The sequence below is a fragment of the Narcine bancroftii genome, chromosome 1 (genome assembly GCF_036971445.1).
Source record: "Narcine bancroftii isolate sNarBan1 chromosome 1, sNarBan1.hap1, whole genome shotgun sequence".
NCBI lineage: Eukaryota > Metazoa > Chordata > Chondrichthyes > Torpediniformes > Narcinidae > Narcine > Narcine bancroftii.
Window position 1 is genome coordinate 17,603,018 of NC_091469.1, and position 20,742 is coordinate 17,623,759.

The 20,742-nt window shown below is 41.5% G+C and overlaps 1 long non-coding RNA gene across 1 annotated transcript in view; it reads left to right on the forward strand.

Moving 5' to 3' along the window:
* LOC138763626 (uncharacterized) overlaps positions 1-20,742 on the forward strand; it is a 95,834-nt gene that overhangs the window by 55,168 nt on the left and 19,924 nt on the right. The window contains exon 3 of the long non-coding RNA XR_011357694.1: positions 18,116-18,223. This is a non-coding gene — a long non-coding RNA (uncharacterized lncRNA). The remainder of the gene's footprint in view (positions 1-18,115; positions 18,224-20,742) is intronic.

Sequence of the window (20,742 nt, forward strand, 5' to 3'; positions counted from 1 at the left end):
ACATGGTTGCAGGGGAAAAATTGGTTGGTTGGGGTTGGGTTTTTCCTCCTTTGCCTTTTGTCAGTGAGGTGGGCTCTGCGGTCTTCCTCAAAGGAGGTTGCTGCCCGCCAAACTGTGAGGTGCCAAGATGCACGGTTTGAGGTGATATCAGCCCACTGGCGGTGGTCAATTTGGCAGGCACCAAGAGATTTCTTTAGGCAGTCCTTGTACCTTTTCTTTGGTGCACCTCTGTCACGGTGGCCTGACATTGGAGAGGCTTGCACAAAATCTTAGTGACCACGGCTTTGCTTGGGACAAATCTTCAGCACCTTCAGTGTCCTTCGAGATGTCCAAAAGCATTTTCTACCACCATCCTTGCCAAGTTCAAACAGTAGTTAAAGCTTTGCTAATGTTGATTGAGTTCATGGTGGTGAGTGAACTCCTTCATCAGCCACTTCCTGGGAGGGCAAGCTGGGTCTCCGATTAAGTGCACAGGGATTTCCACTCCATTAACAGTTTTGGACTTCTGTGGGTGGAGCAATTTAGATTTATAAGTACTTCATGTAACCTCTGAGATCACTAACAATCAGTTCACTAATGTTTTCTCGTGGTCATTTCACAATAACAGGATTGAACCTGACCCTTGTACTTTCTGTTTCATTTGAAGTAGTCATATAACTGTCATTGTATCCTATATGGTTACATGTGACAAGAAAACATGATTGATTGATCCACACATACATTACTGTACAGTGGGGTATATAAACTTCATGTGGGAAGAGATACCCGCCTTGATCTTCCATCTTTCTGTAGATGAGTGAGTTGGCTAAAACTCGAGCATCATGCTGTGATGAGGCCAACCCACATACATACCTGTTAATCTGGAACAACAAAAAGTCTATGTTTAGATTGACTTATGAAACATGATAATTGATAAAGGTATATAATTGTAACTCAGGGCAGGATCCTTACCAGTAGTTGTGGTCTACAACAGCTTGAAGACAATGGAGTGCCACCCTTTCTGATTGTCATAGGCTAGTGCATCCTCATGGGAGGCTCTGATGGGAATATATGTGCCATTAATGGAACCAGCACACATTGGATACCCCTCTTCTGCAAATCTGTCCATCATCTCCTGAAGATGAGCATCACTTGGAAGGTCAACAAGACGTTTAAAAAGGACCCTCTTCAATCCTCTAGTAATGTGGCATACCAATACACACACAGTGGCCACAATGACACCAAAAATACAACCTATTGATCGATATTCACATGGGGTAGCATATTACCACAAAGCAACGGCAAGTCTAAGCCGAGGTTCCAGAGATTGTCGCCAGTTTGGTGTCGTGTGGCTCGAAGAGTTCAAATTAAAAGTCAAAAGTGCTCTGAGACATGAAAATGACTCCATCAATTAAATTCATCAAAATTGTTGAGGATATTGGACCAGAACATGGACTCCTGTGGTTTCTCTCTCCTCCACATCATTCTATCCGAGACCAGAATGAATTGACTCACAAGAAAGACACGCCTCTGACTATGGCATCTAAGGTCTCAGTGCTTTTCTGCCTCACATGAATTCTGCATCCATCTGCACGTCATAAAGCTGCGCATGATGTGCAGGAAATTTGCTTGTGTTCGAAGAGTGGTATACATGTTCATGACTAGTATCATAAGCACATCAAGATCTACTGCTATTTTTGTGCAGCTATGTCAGATGCGTATGTTATACATCACACTGAATGCCAATGCTGTTGAATTACACTCCCCACTTCTTTTGCTCCTACAATGCCAAGTTGCTGTATAAAATGAAACACTGACCCGGCATTATGCTGCCTTTGTTTAGTTCAGTGTAAATGACCAAAGCCAGCTTAATGCCCGATCTTACTTGTAGCAAGTGCCCAAGTGTAGCCTCTGATATATCTTGCATTTTCTGATTTTTCTTTTATGAAGGCTTCAGGCCCAAAATGTTGGCAATATATCTTTGACTCCTGTAGATACTGAATAGACCGGCCAAGTTCCTCCAGCATTTTGGTGTTTTTGCTACAATTACATCATCTGCAGCCTATTGCGCTTCTCTCTCTGTTTCCCTGTGAGAACTGGTCTAGTTTAGGAGAAAGCTGTCAAAAAGTCGGTGCAATTAATCTTCCCTTTTTCTGAGACATTGATCAGATACAAAATTCCAAGATGCCTGTTTATACTTCAGATATCCAACCTGTAGAGTTATTCTTCATAATTTAACATTTTTTTTAAACTGTGGTTTATTGATTGATCAGTAAATTTATAATTACAGTGTAGATACAACAGAGAAACATATAATTCAAACAAATTAGGTCTTCATATTACCCGTAAATCTTCCTTTTTTTTCCCCCACCTTATTTCAGAATCAGATTTTATCATCATGAACGTCACAAAATTCAGTGTTTTGTGGCCGCATCTCGGGGCAAACATTCATAATATTATTATCTTACCACAATAATATATAAAAAGAATAAAAGTAATAGCACACGGAAAGTAAGGCAGTGTCATTCAAGAATCTGATGGTAGCGCGAGACAAAGCTTATTCATAGCCTTTTAATCTATTTTCCTAATCCTTTTTCATTTGTGTGGCTGTCTTTTTATCCTCTATAAAAACGTTTTTCTGCAGTCATTAAACACCAGCTAGTTTATAAATCTAATGTCACTGAGCACTCATGGCTCCTGAGTTTTTGGATTCTTCCTGAACTAAAAGAATTGGGATGGATTTTAACTGGGAGGATTTTTTTAAGTGTTTGTGGGTAGAAAATAGGTGAGGTTAAATTTGGCAAAAAGGCATCAGCTCGAAAGCTGACATTATTTGACCTGCACGCATGTGACTGATTTAGGCACACTCATCTTGAGTGACACAGTTGCCTGTTAATATATGTAAACAATCCATTTCAGCTCATTTAAATTTATTCTTCTGTCCATTGGTTTCCTGGATATTCTGAATCTAGCCATTGAAGAAGAGAGTATGTGATGATCAAGACCTGGCACAAGATCTGTTGGGCAAAAGTGAGCTCTGATTTCTTGCATGCTTTGAGATCTGGATGCATATTGCAGGATTCAGAAAGCCAACAGGCTTTTGCATGCAGAGACTGCAGACACTGTGATTGTGGTAAAAACAGAAATGCTGGAAGAACTCCATAGGTTTCATAGCAGCCATAGATTTTTGTTTTTTTTTCTCTTGGTCAATCTGAGTGTTAACATCTCTCTATCCACCTTGTCACTCTAGATCAGTGGTTTTCAAACTTTTTCTTTCCACTCACTTAACACCTTAATCATCCCTATGCCATAGGTGCTCTGTTAAATTGGTATATGATTGGGGGAAAAGGGTTAAGAATCACTGCTCTAGACCGTGATTGTTTCTGAAATATTTTGCTTAATAAAAATTGTCATTGGTCCATTTCCTTTGGAGATATGAAACCGTCCACCTAACGAGTTAATTAGGTACAGTTAAAAGTGGTTTTCATTTTTTTTCCACACGTACCACCTTAAGCAATCCCTTACTAATCACAAAGCACCTATGACATAGGAAATACTTAAAGTGGTATGTGAGTTGGGAGTGCCTATTAATAGGGAAATAAAATGTTTGTAAACCACTGCTCTCGATGATCCAGGAAAATTGTATTAATTTTATGCATTATATCACCCTAACAACTTCTTATCAGTTTACAATACTGTTGGTAGTCGCCTTTGTTCCCACTTATCACACTCTATTAGCTGCCTCTAACTTCATCTTCCTTCATCTGACCTCTTTATTCCATTGGCATTCTCTCCCTTTGTCTGTCATCTGCCAATCAACAGTTCTGTCTCCCAACTCCACCCCACAGCTTCACCCATTCCTGCTTCACAATCCTCCATTGGCCCCTGTCTGACCCTTCCCACCCTGCCATCATTATTCTGGCACACTCTGCTGACTCAGTCTTAATGAAAGGTACAGGTCAGAGACAGCAAGAATTCATTTTCTTCCACATAAGCTGCTCAATGAACTAAATTCCTCCATGTATTTTGGAGGGTCATGTGGCATCACTGCCCATGACCTCATCAGAGGACACATGACCCTCCAAAATACATGGAGGGTATTACCTGTATTACCCATTACCTCATCAGAGGACACACATCCTGCCAATCAAGGTTTGGCTCCACCCTACTCATCAGTGAACACCTGACCATTGGCCCCTTTAAATACCTTTGTACTTGGCTTTGTAATCAATTGGTCCTTGCTGGCACCAAGCCATTTTTTTTGCTGTAGATTACCTCAGCCCTCCAGTACTATGTATGTTTGCCTCTTCCTCTTTTGCCACTTCTGAAGGACCACCCTGCTTTGCTTCAAGCCGTGCACTATGAAATGGTGCTGAAGAAGCCGCTGAGTAAAGTGTGCATGAGTAAAGGATAGGGAGCATCTTAGTGTCCTGAGTAGCATAGAGCAATGCTTGCATTGAATCAAGGGGTGGTGGGTATGGTATTGGTTCTTTTCCTTGATTGTATGTAACAGCACTGGGTATTCTAGTTCATTGTTTTGAGTGTGTGCACACCTTATCCCTAGTGTGATCTTCTCATGCTCAGTTACTGTGAGACTGTGTTCAAACTCTTTGATTTTGAGACCCATTGAATCTGTTTCCTTGCTCATGATAATTGCGCTACAAGCAGGGTTTCAAAGACCTTGGCTGAACACAGATATTTTGAACAGGGTCAAGAAAGCCAGTGCAGGCACCGAGGTTAGAGTCAAAGGGATGCCTTCTGGCAGTTTTAATCCCTAATGAGATGCCAGGTCCGGATTATCAGTCAAATACTATATGTGTGCGACCAAAAGGATAGGGAGGTAAAGGCACTCCAGCATTGCTGCTGAACATTGCAGGAGGCAGTCTGCAGGAGGCAGTCCAGGCTGCCCAAACCCAAGCCAATGACCTCGAAGTCTGAGGTAACAATATTGGCTGCAAGTTGGTCAAAATGCAGTAGACGCAGACAGCCTGGCTAGCAGCTGGATACACTCAAAATATGAACCCAGGTCCAGCGTGGAGACAAGCTGGATAGATGGCTGGGGGATAGGGATACGAGGATGGATAGTTTCGAGGAGAAGGTCCCTGCAAACCCCAAGACCTATTACACACGCCCTTGCCCCTACGCACTCAAACGCCTGCAAGCTTGACTTGTCGTCACACATTCCTGGACCCACCATGAGGGTACACTCAAACCCCTGCATGCTCAACACGCAGTCCAAGACCAGGACATCGTGCCCATCCTCCATAATGGGGAGGGGGTTGAGGATGAGGAGGCTGCAAAGGAAACTGCCAATGGTCACTCTGAGTGACAAATTTCTCAGCCAAAGAACTGACCCAATTGGCAGATCGGTACTGCCAACAACCGTGAGAAAACCTGGCTGCATGGCTGCTCTGACTGTGGGATGGGGGGAGGGGTTCCAACATAAGTATTTCTCACCGGGTAGTGAGTGCCCTCGGTAGCCTGCCTGACCAGCAGAGTGTTAACAATGTACAATGGGTGTCGCATGAGGGGATCTGGGGCGGCACTACCCTATGGTATCAGGTGGTGCCTCTGTACAGATTTAGTACCCTCCCCTTCTTGAGAAGGATTTACATGGGCAGCCTCAATGGAACACGGTCAATGAGGGAACCAGGGACATTAAGGAGTGGATACTGGTGAACAACATTTATGAGCGAACCTGTGATCCTAACAGAGAAAACCAGGGTGACCAGTGTGCTGATGGGATATTTGGTCACTGCTGCATGCCCTGATTTGAAGTCAGTGGTCATGCCCCTTATGGGGCTGGCTAATGGGAAGACCGTGCGGGATGCCATCATCCTCCTGGAAGGGCAAGAATTCATGGGGGGTGGACCCACCCAGGTCCTTAGATCAATAGGGCGGAGACAAAGGTTGGAGAGTCACCTCATGTTTTACAAGTAAACAGTTAAACCTAGACCTGCTGCATGCAGGAGTAGACCATACCAGTATCGATGGGATCTCGACCTCCACCATTTACGTGTTGTGGAAGGAACATTGCAAGGGGAAACCTTGCCAAGAGTAAACCTTCATCCACCCTGGGATCAAGCCTGACAAAGAAGGCGCCCCAACCTCAGGACCGCGAGGGCTGACTCTGCCAACACTGACACTGCCTCTGCCCCTCCCCCATTCAAAACAGTCCCTCCTACCCTCAAAGCTGAGCTTAGAAACTTGTCGAGAGAGAAAATTACCCATCTTCACTGGCAGGAAACTTCAACCTTGGGGTAGCAGATCTTACCTCCCCCCTCACATAGGATAAAGGCCAGGGATTCAGTTCCATTGCCCTTTCCTGCCCAGGGGGCCTGAGGCCACATATACCCATAGCTGTACATTGGGGAAAGGAGAACATACAGAGATGGATGGCACTCTCCCAACATACCATCATCCTGGGCAACCCTGATGGGTGGAAAGAATCTCAAAATGATATAGAAGGGTTAGGTGGTTCTCTTTTACCTGCAAAGGAAGTCACGCTTTGCATGGCCATCGGGAACCAATCTCCCCAAACTGTAAAAGTTTTAATAGCAGCATCGCATAAATATATTCTGGGGATCAATGTCTGAAAGGGACAGTCTCTATATACAAATGGGCAAGTTCACATTCGGTGTTGCATGGGCAACAGTCATAGTTGGGGCAGCCAAATGGGAACCAGACATTGTACCCCCCCCTCCTTCTCAGGTCATCTGTAGCAGGCAGTTCAGAGTACCAAGGAGACGCAAGGATATCACTGAGGCCATCCAGGCCTTACTGCGGGAGAGCATCATTAAATTCGCAGCCTCTCCCTTCAACAATCCCGTCTGGCCGTCTGCAAAAAAAGTGAGACGTAACGCATAATGGTGGACTACAAACACCTTAGCAAGTTTGGCCCTTCCCCTCTCTGCCACCGTGCCTGATGTAGTCATGCTATTGGAGTATATTGCGGGGCTGTGGTGGATTTAGCTAATGCTTTCTTTTCCATACCCCTCCATCCTGACACCCAGGATCAATTTGCATTTACTTGGGATGGGAGACAATAGCCCTGCTCTTTGTCATGGTTTAATCTCCTGCAATTTACAAACATTCATTCCAGAGGTGTCAATTGCCCATTATATCAACAATATCCTCCTACAAGGCCCAGAGCTGTATGCTAAGTATGGAACATGCCCTGGGTGCCACTTAGCAGTTTCTGTTAAAGTCAGACAAACCATCCTCGGATAGTGAGAAAATAATTTTCTTCAGCCGGAACCCCGGTGGTCTCCTTCACTATCCTGAATCCCTGGTAGTTCCTGCATCTCCCCTAATGATTAGAAGTCGCACACGGAAGGAGGTATGATTAGCATAGTCAGATGCCCCAATTCGGCCAGACTGTAGATTGCATCTGAAGAGAACCACCTTCTAAAATCCACAAGTGTGCTTCACCTTTTGTGGAAATTTCTGGTCAATAGTGAAACTTGTCCAAGACAACACTGAAGATTAAATGACTTTAAATATCTATCCAGGAAGTTTTTTCTTGTCCAGACCTCTTCTACATTTATATATTTGGCTTGGCTTCGCGGACGAAGATTTATGGAGGGGGTAAATGTCCACGTCAGCTGCAGGCTCATTTGTGGCTGTCAAGTCCGATGCGGGACAGGCAGACATGATGAATAAATAACCACCTTTTTGAGGAAATGTATATGTATCTAACATTTCAATTCAGCAAACATATTGTGGAATGAGTGATAGGTTACAACAGTTAGTCGAACAGGACATTGATGGATATGTAACTCTAATCACCCCATTACAGGAAGGATATGGAGACTTAGGAAAGGGAATAGAAGAGAATTACCAGGACGCTGCCTGGATTAGAGGGTAAGGAACTATGGGGAGAGACTCAACAAACATAGGTTGTTTTCTTTGGTGCATCAGAGGTTGAAGGGAGAAATGACTGAAGTTTATAAACTTATGGGAACCCATGGATTGGGAAAAGAATAAATAGAAGAGAGTTACCAGGATGCTGCCTGGATTAGAGGATAAGGAACTATGGGGAGAGACTTAACAAACGTAGGTTATTTGGTGCATCAGAGGTTGAAGGGAGAACTGACTGAAGTTTATAAACTCTAACCATGGATTGGGTAGAGAATTTTTTTTTTTGCCAGGTGAAAAAAAATGTCACGTACTATTGGTCATGCATTTAAAGTAGGGGTGGTGAAGGGGCTGAATTTAAAGATGACTAGGGGAAGTTTTTTTTTACACAGACAGCGTTCACTGCCTGGAACAGGTAGTGATGGAAGCAGATATGGTTGTAGCATATAAGAGTATTTTTAGACAGGCACCTGAAGGTGCAAGGACAGAAGAATATCTATCATGTGCAAACAGCAGCATTTCAATTTAATTGTGGTATCACAATCAGTGCAGGTATCATGCGCCAAATGGATTGCCCCTGTGCTGCACTGTTCTATATGAAACATGAAAGTCCGCAGGCCCTGTGATGGTAATCAAAGCACACAAAAAAAACTTGAAGAACTAAACAGGTCTCACAGCATCCATAGGAGGTAAAGGTATATTACTGACATTTTGGGCCTGAGGCCTTCATCAAGGTATGAGTAAAAAGCAGGCAGGCATCTGAATTTTTTTTAAAAACAGGGGGTGGAGTACAGACCCACAGACAAAAGGTATTAATTGTATATGGAGAGGAGGCCAGAAAATAGGAAAGATTGGGAGGGAGGGGGTGTTGGTTGGTTCTGTGAATGCAGAGCTGGTGTAAAAGAGACAGAGGAGAAAAGGGAGGGAGGAGACAGAGTGAGAGGAAAAGAGACATAGAGAAAGATGGCAGGAGATGGGGTGGAGGGGGAGCTAATCGAAACTGGAGAAGTTAATATTAATGGCAGACAGAATATGTGATGTTGTTCCTCCAATTTGTGGATAGCCTCAGTCTAGCAGTGAATGAGACCATAGACAGACATATCAGCAAGGGAATGGGGCGGGGAATTGAAATGGGTGCCCACTGGGAGATGCTCACCAATGCAGCCGACAAAGGTGAGGAGCTCAACAAAACAATCTCCCAATCTGTCCAATGTACAGGAGACTGTTACAGAAGCTTCAGATGCAAGAGATAACCTTTACAAATGCACAGATGAAGTGTTGCTTCACTTGAAAGAACCACTTGGAGCCCCAAATAATGTTGAGGGAAGAGGTGGGCACAAGTGGTGTTCCTCCTGCAGTCACAGGGGTAGTTGCCAAAGGGGCGATTCATGCAAAGGGAGGAATCAAGGAACCAGTCCCTGTGGAAGATGGAGAGGGGGAAGAACAGGGAATATGTGTCCAGTGGGACATGTAGTCGGTGGTGGAAATGGCAGAGGATGATATTTTTTTTTCCACTGCCAAGAAGTGGTAATTATGTCTCGTCTGCAGGAAAAAAGAATTTCAGGTTTGTTGGTGATGTCATGCCTGTACTCTGACAAATCTATATGTAAATCTGAATCTGATTGTTGAGGCTGGTAGGGTGGTAGGTTAGGACAAGGGAGTAGAATGGGGCAGGGCAGATGTGTAGGTCATGGAAGATATATTGGTAAGGGCTGAGTTGATAGTGGTAGAGGGGAGACATATTGTTTGAAGGAGGACATCTCTGATGATCTGACAAACAAGATCTTGCTCTGGGAGCAGATGTGATGGAAATAGTGGAATTGAGAGAAAGGAATGGAATCCTTACCGAGAACAGGGTGTGAAGAAGGGTTATCAAGGTAGTTACGGGAGTTGGTGAGTTTATAGAAATATCTATTGAAAGTTTGTCTCCAGAGATAGAGATAGAGACAGAGAGATCAAGAAAAGGGAGAGTGTTACTAGAGAAGGACCAAATGAATTTGAGGTCGGGATGCAAGTTGGCAAAGTCGAAGAAGTCAATGAGCTCATCATGGGTGCATGAGACAGCACCAAATGTAGTCATTGATGTAGTAGAGGAATGGTTGAGGGTCCTGTGTAGGCTTGTAGCATGGACCTCTTCACAACCAAAAAAAAGTCAAGCAAGGCTGGGGCCAATGCAGGTATCCATGGCTACCCCTTTGACATGGAGTAAGTGGGATGAAGAACTAAACCTCTTTTTCCATCTCCCTCCAATTGGATGGCATTAACATTGACATCTCCAATTTCCATTAGCCACCCCTATATTTCCCTATGTCTCCTTTCCTCTATTCTCGGACTCTCTTTCTCTTCCCTTTCATCTCCATCTCCAGTACCTCAGCTCTGCATTCACAGAGCCAACACCCCCACCCTCCCCCACTCAATTCTCACCTTGCCTGTTTCCTGGCCTCCTCCAATTATTACCTTTTGACTGTTGGTCTATATTCCTTCCACTGTCCTTTCTTTTAATTCAGATGCCTGTCTGCTTTATACTCATACATTACAAAAGGGCTCAGGCCCAAAATGTCATTTATATATTTTTATCTCCTATGGATGCTGTGAGAACTGCTGAGCTCCTCCTGCACTTATGTCTCATGTTTCTCCTGACACAGCCAAGTCATTAAAATGCTTCCTCTACTGAATTGGGAAATTTTGCCCCATGCGCTTACTGCTGATTTCCAGGGACATATTTTATTATTTCTTTTATGTGGCAATATAATTTCTGGGAAGAACATCTCTATCAGGTCCTTTATTGCTTCTAGCACTGGGATGACAAAATACAGACTTAACATTCTAAATCCAGTTTGACTTTACATTTGTCTTGCTTCCAGCTTCCAGCTTCAAATTTCACCTGCAAATTTGCTCTTTAAATCCTGGAATTGAGTTTGTGTTCTCATCATGCCTGCTGTTGAATAAACCCAAAAGCAATATGATAATGAGGTGAATGTGCTAAAATAACACCGACAGCCACACTGAACTCACTTCCAGGTTTCCCAAAAAAATGATACACACGTCTACACTGGTGCACGCTCATGTACTCATACACACATCTCTTAAATGTCTTTTTTTGGGACATCCCTGCACTTCTTTCCTGACAAAGGAGGAAGTACTGAACCAATCAATCTTTTTCCGGGAACTGTAATTTCTCATTTTTGCTATTAATCTGGCTTTTTTTTTCAGATTCTAAAGTGCTCCCTTGTCAGAATCATTGCACCATGATGCCCTTGTTTGGAAACAGTAAAACATTCTGAAGTAAAATCTAACCATGGTCCTGATTAACTTCAATAAAACTGCTACATTTACTTCTGTGACCCTGAAAATAATCCCATGGTGTGAAGTTCATTTGCAGATAGGTTATTGTAAAAATTTTGAAAAATCTAAAACATGTGTAAAATGAAACCAGTTGGCCTTTTGCAGCTTTCTGTACAGATGTTAAAAACGGGGTGCAGCCTTCTACAGGGTGTTGGGTAGATTTCCAGCATTAGTGCTGGGAAATTGTCACAGTCTTGAATTCTGCTACTGAATCCATGAAGAATCCAGCAGCAGAGTACAATTGGGAGAACACAGATTTGCAAATTTGGTACTTCCGCATGAAAGGAAAGAAACTGGAATATAGTGTTGGCAATGACATGCAAAATCTAGATTATTGTACATTTCATTAGCCATTATGTTATCAATTCTTTTGGTTTTGATTTTAGGGCTTTTACAACCATTATTAATGATATTGAAACAATACTGTCTTACTAGGTTTCTTAATTTCATTTATTTTTTTAGGTTATCAGAAAACCAAGTACGATGTGTTTACTACGATTCAATTTCAATTGTTAGATTTTCAGATAATATCATAGCAGAATGGTCAGAAAGACTTTGATAAGAAAATTAAACTGAAAGAAGTGTGATAGTGTTTCCAAAACATCTGTGGTAATTTCAATGATTTTGAGTGCACAGAAACATCATTCGGGAACATGAACTAAAGAATCACAACAGGAATCAGCTAAGTCTTCTCTTTCATTCAGTATGATCAGGGATATTTGCTACCATCGCCTTTCTGCCCAATCCAATGAGCTTTTACTTCACTTCTCATCATAAAACTAATCCATTGCTCTCTTCAATTTACTTAAGAACTCAGCTCACTCTATGGAACTTATCAATAACTTGCACACTGCTGATTGCTTTGGATTCTACCAGAGTACTTGGCTCTAAACCTTATTCAGGTTCATTTTATTATCATCTGACTGTACATATACAATCAAATGAAACAGTGTTTCTCTGGACCACAGTGCACATGCATTCACACATAATTCATTTCTTACACAGCACATAATAATCACTTGCAATACATCTGCCTATATTCAAATGAACAAAAGGACTACATTCCAGAGGCAATAAGAGTGACCACACTTATCAAGAGAGCATTTGACCAAATAATCACTGGTTGGGGCTTTAATCTCGGTTTCAGAACATCATGGCAGAAGTTCCTCAGAGCGATGGCCAAGAGATAAACCTCCGCTGTCTCATCAATGATCTTCCATCCTTCTTAAGTCAGGATGTTCATTGGTGATTGACAGTGCTTAGTTCCTTTCAAAGCACCCTCTTTAAATTACATGTCTATGATGTGTACAGCAGGAACAACATCTTTCTTTGGCTTGGCTTCGCGGACAAAGATTTATGGAGGGGTATGTCCACGTCAGCTGCAGGTTCATTGGTGGCTGACAAGTCCGACGGGGGACAGGCAGACACGGTTGCAGCGGTTGCAAGGGAAAATTGGTGGGTTGGGGTTGGGTGTTGGGTGTTTCCTCCTTTGTCTTTTGTCAGTGTAGTGGGCTCTGCGGTCTTCTTCAAAGGAGGTTGCTGGCCGTCGAACTGTGAGGCACCAAGATGCACGGTTGCAGGCGATATATGCTGAATCATAAGTAAATAATGAGTAGCTGTAGGAACTCAACAGGTCAGGCAAGATCAATGGAAGAAATGATCAGTCAATGTTTGGGATGAGGCCCTTTTATGAGACCAAAGTAGGAAGGCTTGAAATGAAGTATATCAAGGAAGAAAGAAATTGGATGGGTGATGAGGGGGCTAAGAGGTACTAGTGTATTGAATGTGGGAGAGGTGGAGGAACAGGTAAGGTAGGAAAGAGCAACAGAAATTGGGGTGGGCTGGAAGTTGGAGAGAAAAGTAAGAATGGGAATAAATAAAGAAAAGGGGAAAACAGTGGAATCAAATAGAGGTCATTGTTACATAAAATTAGAAAAATCTATTGTTTGTGCCATAGTGTTTAGGGCTGTCCAGGAAGCTTATGATGTGTTGTCCTTCAAGTTTATTCTTGCCAATGGATGAGGCTGAGGACAAGCATGTCTGTGAGGAGATTTGTATGGTTGGCTACTGGGAGTTTTAATGTCAATCCACAGACAGTGTGAGTTTTTGTTCAAGCATTTGATCTCATCAATGACAAGACATGGGCTCCAAAGTGGCAGGTAACAGTTAAATTCATCAGTGGCAGTCACTGAAAATGTCATGAGCATTAACTCCCTGGAGTGAATGATATATTAACATCAACATATCCTCCATAACAAAATCCTGTGGGTTCCAGAAACCCAAATGGACTGCACACAGATACACCATGACCAAAAAGACACTCATAGGTTATTCTATTATCGACATTCCACTTCTTGACTCTTCAAATCCTTGCTGTCATCTGCAAGCCAAAGATTTGGTGTAATGAAATAATCATGTTTTGCAAGGCTAAGAGATAGTAAGAAACCCAGTACCATCCAGTACAGAGAACCTATTTACCACCATCTACATTTGCTCCCCTGTTTTTCCAGTGAACTGCAGTTGAATTCTATACAAATTGCAAGATAGTCTGAAAACAAAACTTGGGGAAATCTCTTCAATTACTATCACCTGAAAGTCCAGGATAGGAATCTTGCAGCTGTCAACATCCCTCTGAATCATGGATCATCCTGGGTTGGAACCATTTTGTTATTTCTTAATCATTGCATTCCTTATCTGACAGCTCTGTGGAAATATCTTCAACACAAGAATTGAGGCAATTGTCCTCTTTGAGAGCAATTAGAGATATCTATTAAACAAAGAGTTTGTTTTCAAAGATATTACATATATCTTTTATGTTTTACTGAACAAGCAATTATATGCTCAAACTATTTGGTATTCCTCTCCTGGTGAACTTTAACAGCTTCAAAAAAATTTATTGAACAATAGTCAGTACTGGGAATAGGAACAACATCTTAAATCAATTTCCTGATTGAACGTGTATTAAATTATAGCCTACAGCCCAAATTTAATACATCTGTATATTTGCTAGCTTGTCTTACAGATAAATCTGACAATGTCTATCATTGGATTCATCTCCAATGCAGGCACTGCATTAATTCAGAAGACCCTGATATCAGAGTGTAAGTTATGGACTGAGCCAGTTTTTGATAATTGTTTCTCACAGTAGTTTTGGATCAATAAAAGTATGGCTTACAGAATGGTTTCAAAATGAAAACTTTGCTTCAGTATTCACAAGAGAAAAGGAGCTTTTATCAAGGTGAAGTTGGAATAGAACAGGCCTGTGTGCAGGACAATGTGGATATTAAGGAAGAAGAAGTGTTGGATCTTCTTTAAAACATCAAGATTGATAAGTCCTCAGGGCCAGACATGATATACCCTAGTTTTCTGTGGGAAGTGAGAGAAGAGATAGCTGGCACAGTAGCTATGATATTTGTGTCCTCTCAGGCCACAAGGAAGGTGCCAGAGGATTGGAGAGTGGCAAATGTAGTCACCTTATATAAAAAAGGTAACAGGAAGAATCCTGGGAATTATAGACCAGCGAGTCTTATGTCAATGGTGTGTAAACTATTGGAGAATTTTCTTAAGGGTAGGATCTATGAGCATTTGGAGAAGTACAGTCTACTCAATGATAGGCAACATGGCTTTGTGAGGGCAAGGTCGTGCCTCGAGCCTAATTGAGCTTTTTAAAGATGTAACAAAATAAATTGATGAAGGCTGAGTGGTAGATGTGGTCTACATGGTTTTTAGCAAGGCATTTGACAATGTTCCCCACGTGAGGCTCATCCAGAAAGTCATGAGGATCAGTGGAACTTTGGCTGTGTGGATTAAAAAATTAACTTGCAGGGAGAGAGCAGAGAGTAGTAGTGGAAGGAAAGTGTTCTGCCTGGATGTTAGTGACTAGTAGAGTGCTGCAAGGATCTGTTCTCGGACTGCTGCTCTTTGTGATTTTTATAGATGAGCTGGATAACGAGGCGGAAGAATGGGTGAGTAAGTTTGTGGATGACATGAAGGCTGGAGGAGTTGTGGATGGAGCTGAAGGTTGTTGAATATTAAAGAGAATATAGACAGGATGCAGAGTTGGGTAGAAAAGTGGCAGATGGAGTTCAATCTGGGTGATGCATTTTGGAAAGACAAACCAGAAGGCTGAATAAAGGTTAATGGTTGGTTACTTATGATTGTAAGAGAGACCTTGGGGTTCAAATCCATGCATTCCTAAAGGTCGCCACGCAGGTTGATAGGATAGTTAAGAAGGCCAAAGGGATGCTGGGATTCATCAATAGGGAGATTGGGTTCAGGAGTTGAGAGATCATTTTGCAACTCCACAAATCTCAGTTAAGACCATACTTAGAGTATTGTGTTCATTTCTGGTCACATCATTATAGGAAGGATGTGGAAGCTCTGGAGAGGGTGAAGAGGATATTTACCAGGATGCTGCCTGGATTGGAAAACAAGTCAAAGTTGGCAGAGTGGAAACTTTCCTCTTCGGAGCATAGTAGGATGAGAGGAGACTTAATGGAGGTGTCAAGATTATGAGAGGCATAGATAGGGTGGACAGCCAGCATCTGTTTCCCAGGGAAGGAATAGCAAACACCAGAGGACATGTACAAAGTGAATGGAGGAATGTTTAGGGGAGACATCAGGGGACAGTTTTTTTTTTAAAAACCCACAGAGTTGTGGGGACTTGGAATGCCTTGCCAGGGATAGTGGTGGAGATTGAAACATTAGGGTCATTTAAGAGACTCTTATACAGGCACATGGATGAAAGAAAAATAGAGAGTTATGGGGTAGGGTGGGTTTAGTACCGTTTTTCAAAGAAGGAATATAAGGGTCAGCACAACATCGAGGGCTGAAGTACCTGTTGCAGTATTGTTCTATGTTCTAAAGAGTGAAGTATTCCCCGTTTATTCAGTTACAGTCATGGGATTCATGCAGTGCTATTGACATGGACAAAATATCTTTATATACTTTCAGGGTAAAAATGGAACAAACTATAGCCGTAGCCATAGGAGACATATGATTCTGGTACAACATAATATAATGCAATAAAGCAATATTGAGAATCTAACCTTGGTTTTCTGAAGGTTAAAGATCCTTGTTATAAAATTGCAGAATGCTCTATTTAGTACCTTGCATAATTCAAATAATATCAACATAAAAATAGTTGAACTTTGCCGTGTTTGGATCTCAGAGGTTTTAACATCCTGGTTTATATTTGTTGAAAGGTTTGCTGCTCAAGTATATGTGTGAGAGAGAGAAAGAGCAAAATTGAATTTTCTGGTTTTGGTTCTCCGGGTTTTATTTGATTTAGTGAGCAAATAATTGGAAGGATTTGGTCGTTGATCCCACTGGGATGATTGCATGACAGTGCCACTTCATCACTTCACCATCCTTGGTCTACAGAAGGGAAAATCAGAGGAAAGCTCTCTTCTTGCATCTGCTGTCCTGCATTTCTGTTCTCATCCACAAAATCTTCTGGTCCCACCACCCAACCAGCATTGGGAATGTCTGGGTGTCTTCTGAGGACAATATAAGCTCACTTTTGTTGTGCTCAATCCTAACTTTCAACTTGTTGTACACAGAAGATGCTAGCTGTTAACAGAGCAATCTAATCAGTCCCCAACTTATTATTTTCCTATGTCCCTGAAATATATTCTCTCTTGACCCTGAAACTATCAACTCCTGCTTGATCATTTTTTTTACTTTCCTGTAGTACCATTTTACAGTGAAACACAGAAGTGTGCAGATGCTGTGATTGTAGTTAAAAGCTCACAGCTGGAGGAATTTAGCTGGTCTTGCAGAATCCATAAGAGATAAAAATATATTACTGATGTTTCAGACCTGACTGTTTCTTCTAGGCATAAGCAAAAAGCAGGCAGGCATCTGAATAAAGACTGGGAGAGAAAAGGAGGGAAGGAGTCCAGACCAACAAACAAAAGGTGTTAATTGGATATGATAAGAGGAAATGTGATTGTTGATTTTGATTCTGTGAAAGGAGACAGAGGGAAAAGGGAAGAGAGGAAAGATAGAACTAGAATTACACTTTACAATTTGCAATTTAGAGTGGCCAATTAACCTCTCAGTTTAGTACACAAAAGTGCTGGAGAAATTCAGCAGGTATTCCTTATGTAGCAATGATACAGACCCACATTTTGGAACTGAGCCCTAAATCAAAGGATGAGCAAGAAGCAGGAAGAGGCTTGAATTAAATGGTGGGGGAAGGGCAGGGGAAGAATATAAACCCACAGGCAAGAGTTCATGGTGGATATCGATGGGAGGATGGATGAGAAAAAAAATAAGGGGAAGGAATAGCTTTTTGAAGGGAGAAGGAAATGGTTTGGGAGATGGAGGAAAGGAGTCAGAGGGATTTGGACAGGGGAGGGGCCTAATGAAATCAGAGTAAAATACTGGCTGGTCGGAGAATGCCCAGATGGAATTTTAGGTGTTCTTCCAATTAACTTGGTTAACCTATGGGTTGAGTAAGGAAACTCGAATACCCAGGGAAACCTATGCAGTTGCAGGGAGAATGTCCAAATACTACACAGAGAGTCCCAATGAAAGACATGGGTCTCTGGAGTTGTGAGGTCACCCATCCATTAAAAAAAACGATCTCACTGTTTTAATGACAAAAGTGTGCCAAATTTTATTTCTGAAATTGATGAGATCTGTATGAAATATTTTAAAAAGTTATTCTATGAAGTGATTTGCCAATCTCAGATGAAATTCAAGATGGAATGTTATATCCATGACAATTTTAAGGTGAGAATGTTGCCAGATGATTTTGGTCAGTATTATGGTTCCATTTTATCTATTTTTTGTTAGATCACCCCAACTCCCACCTCACCCACATGTTGAAATTCCCCATCCACTCACCTTCACATTAGCTCACAACCAAGCTTTGTAAGAGAGAGAAAATAGTGGAGGAATTGACTGTTGATTATTTTTACTTTGTTAGACCTTCCTCTTTGGTCTTTGCAAGCAGAAGCTGATGCTGCTTGGAGATTAGAATGAGTTTGAAAAGGAAATTGCAACCAATGTTCCTGCCAACCTTCAAATGAATAAGGTCAGTTCTTCAGGTTCACATCATTTTAAATTTGCCATTGCATTAGAAAAGATTTGGCAGGTGCATCAAGAACCAGATTTGCTTCATTGACAGCAGGCCACCAAAATGGCACAGACCATTCTGTGGTTGTGTTACCACTGTTCACCAATTACAATTGGGATTTGTTTTCTACGAGCATGGATCAGTAGATGAACCATTGCCAGGCTCTGCCATATGTTGTATCTGCAGCTAAACAATAATACAGGATCAGTAGATTCATGATTAGTGTTGCCACTCTTTAAGCAAAGTTTCTGTCATGAAGGTAATTCATCACGTTATACATCCTTTACTGCTATCCTGAAGTTATCAGCTGTCAGTCAAAACTGATGGAAGGTTATTTCCTTTAAAATGCCAGCCCACCCACCTCTTTCTATCCTTCATCTTAGCCAATGCCATTTTTTAAAAATTGTTTGTCAATTCTTACATATATGTTGATGTTCCTATTTGATTGTTTAGAATTAACATTTTCCCCTCTGACTGTTGACATCTGACCTAAGCCTGCAGCAGTGAATCATGATTCAGATTAGTTTGCATGAGATACTTGTGCTTCTTTGCACTTGATCTTTTGAAAAGGGTTAAGACCAGCACAAAACCTGTAGAAGCAAATCAGTTTCAGCACATTTTTAAATTAACACTACACTAAACACCTGATAAAAGAATCTGAATGTTGACATGGTCATCTCTGAATAAAAGATGTAAGACACTTGTCTGTGATCATCTCAAAATTGCTTCTCTTTATCAATCATAATGAGGGATTTTCCATGATTTTCAGTCAATTCACAGTGAGGAAATGTGCAATGTTTTTTTCACAAAATGAGACATGAAAACCAAACTTAACATGTGATTGACTGGCATTATGCACAATATGTGTGGAATAATATTGTATTAAAATGTTCATGGCATTCTTTGCATATAAATGAACTATTTTAGTAAGTACTGTACTACAGTATTGTATATTCTCCAACCAGAAAGATAATGAAGTTAAGTTTTATAAACCTTAAAAACTGACATGGTGATTATTGTGTGCAACTGACAAGTGTCAAATTTGCACTCTTGGCTATTTTAAATCATTCTTGCATCTCACTGTTTGCATACATTAGTAAGGAACTCAATATTTCTTGCCAACACTGTGGGTGAACTTTTAAAAGGGAAGGGCAATGAGATTGCATTGCTCTAAAATTGTAAACAGATGTTTGAACAAGTGAAAGGAGATTTTCCAAGATGTTGCCTGGATTGGAAAGCAAGTCTTATGAGCCAAGGTTAGCAGAGTTGGGAGTTTTCTCTTTGGAGCGATGAGAAGACTTGATAGTGGTCTGTTTACAAGATAATGAGAGGCAGTCAACACCTGTTTCCCAGGGCAGGAACAGCAAATACCAGAGGACATATGTACAAAGTTAAGGGAGGGAAGTTCAGGGGAGTTATCAGGGCTACACAGAGTTGTTGGTGCCTGGAATGCCTTGCCAAGGATGGTGGTGGAGGCTGAAACATTAGAAGCACTTAAAAGACTCTTAGACAGACACATGAATGAAAGAAAAAGAGGGTTACAGAGTAGGGTGGGTTTAGTACTTTTTAAAGGAATATATGGCTCAGCATAACATTGAGGACTGAAGAACCTGTACTGTGCTGTAGTGTTCTATGTTCTAGAACATGCAATGTTTAATGCGGATGCTCATTCTTGTGGGTAGAGACATGAAGCATCCTGTGACTGCAGTGAGGAGATGTGTGCAGTTCAGGAAGTCCTCCTGGCATTTTCTGAGGCAGGAATGGGAGAAAATAAAAATGGAGGAAAATGTCAGGAGCATCGCAGACACACTGGAACAAAATTTTGAATGTTTTAAAGGCAAATAAATTCAGTTTTCAAATGTCACATCGTACTATCTGGACTACAATCCATGCATATCATCGTAAAAAATTGATCAGAATCTCTGTCAATCAGAATGCAGCTCCAACTTTCATATACATAGCCCTACCATCATAAGCCTAGAACTTTTTTAGTAGGTACACACTCTTGAATGACAATCAGATCATCAGTATGTGACACTCACTGACTTGCTTCTTTCTTGCAGCCAAAAATGGATATTTCAGTAGCAAAAAATAGGAGAAAAACATATGTTAAGCTCAGGAAGAGAAGTCTTTGGACACCACAGGGATAGGTATTACTAAGACTTCAGCTGTTGGTGGCAATGGAGAAATCAATGATTAATGTTTATGGCTTCCACCATCTGTCTTCCTGTAGCTCAGTTGTTGGATACATAAATATCAACTGATTGACTCACAAAGATCCTGGTGCACTTGCTACCAGAAGTGGGTGTGTTCACCTTGAAAACCATTTCTCATAATCTTGCTGAACAAAGGGGTGCTCTGCATCTTAGTTTGGAAAACTATTCTTTCAAGTCCAGGTGAGACTAAACAAATCTCTTGCCGCACTACTTTGGGACTGAACGCCTATTTCTTCACACTGAGGTAACCATTTTGTTCAA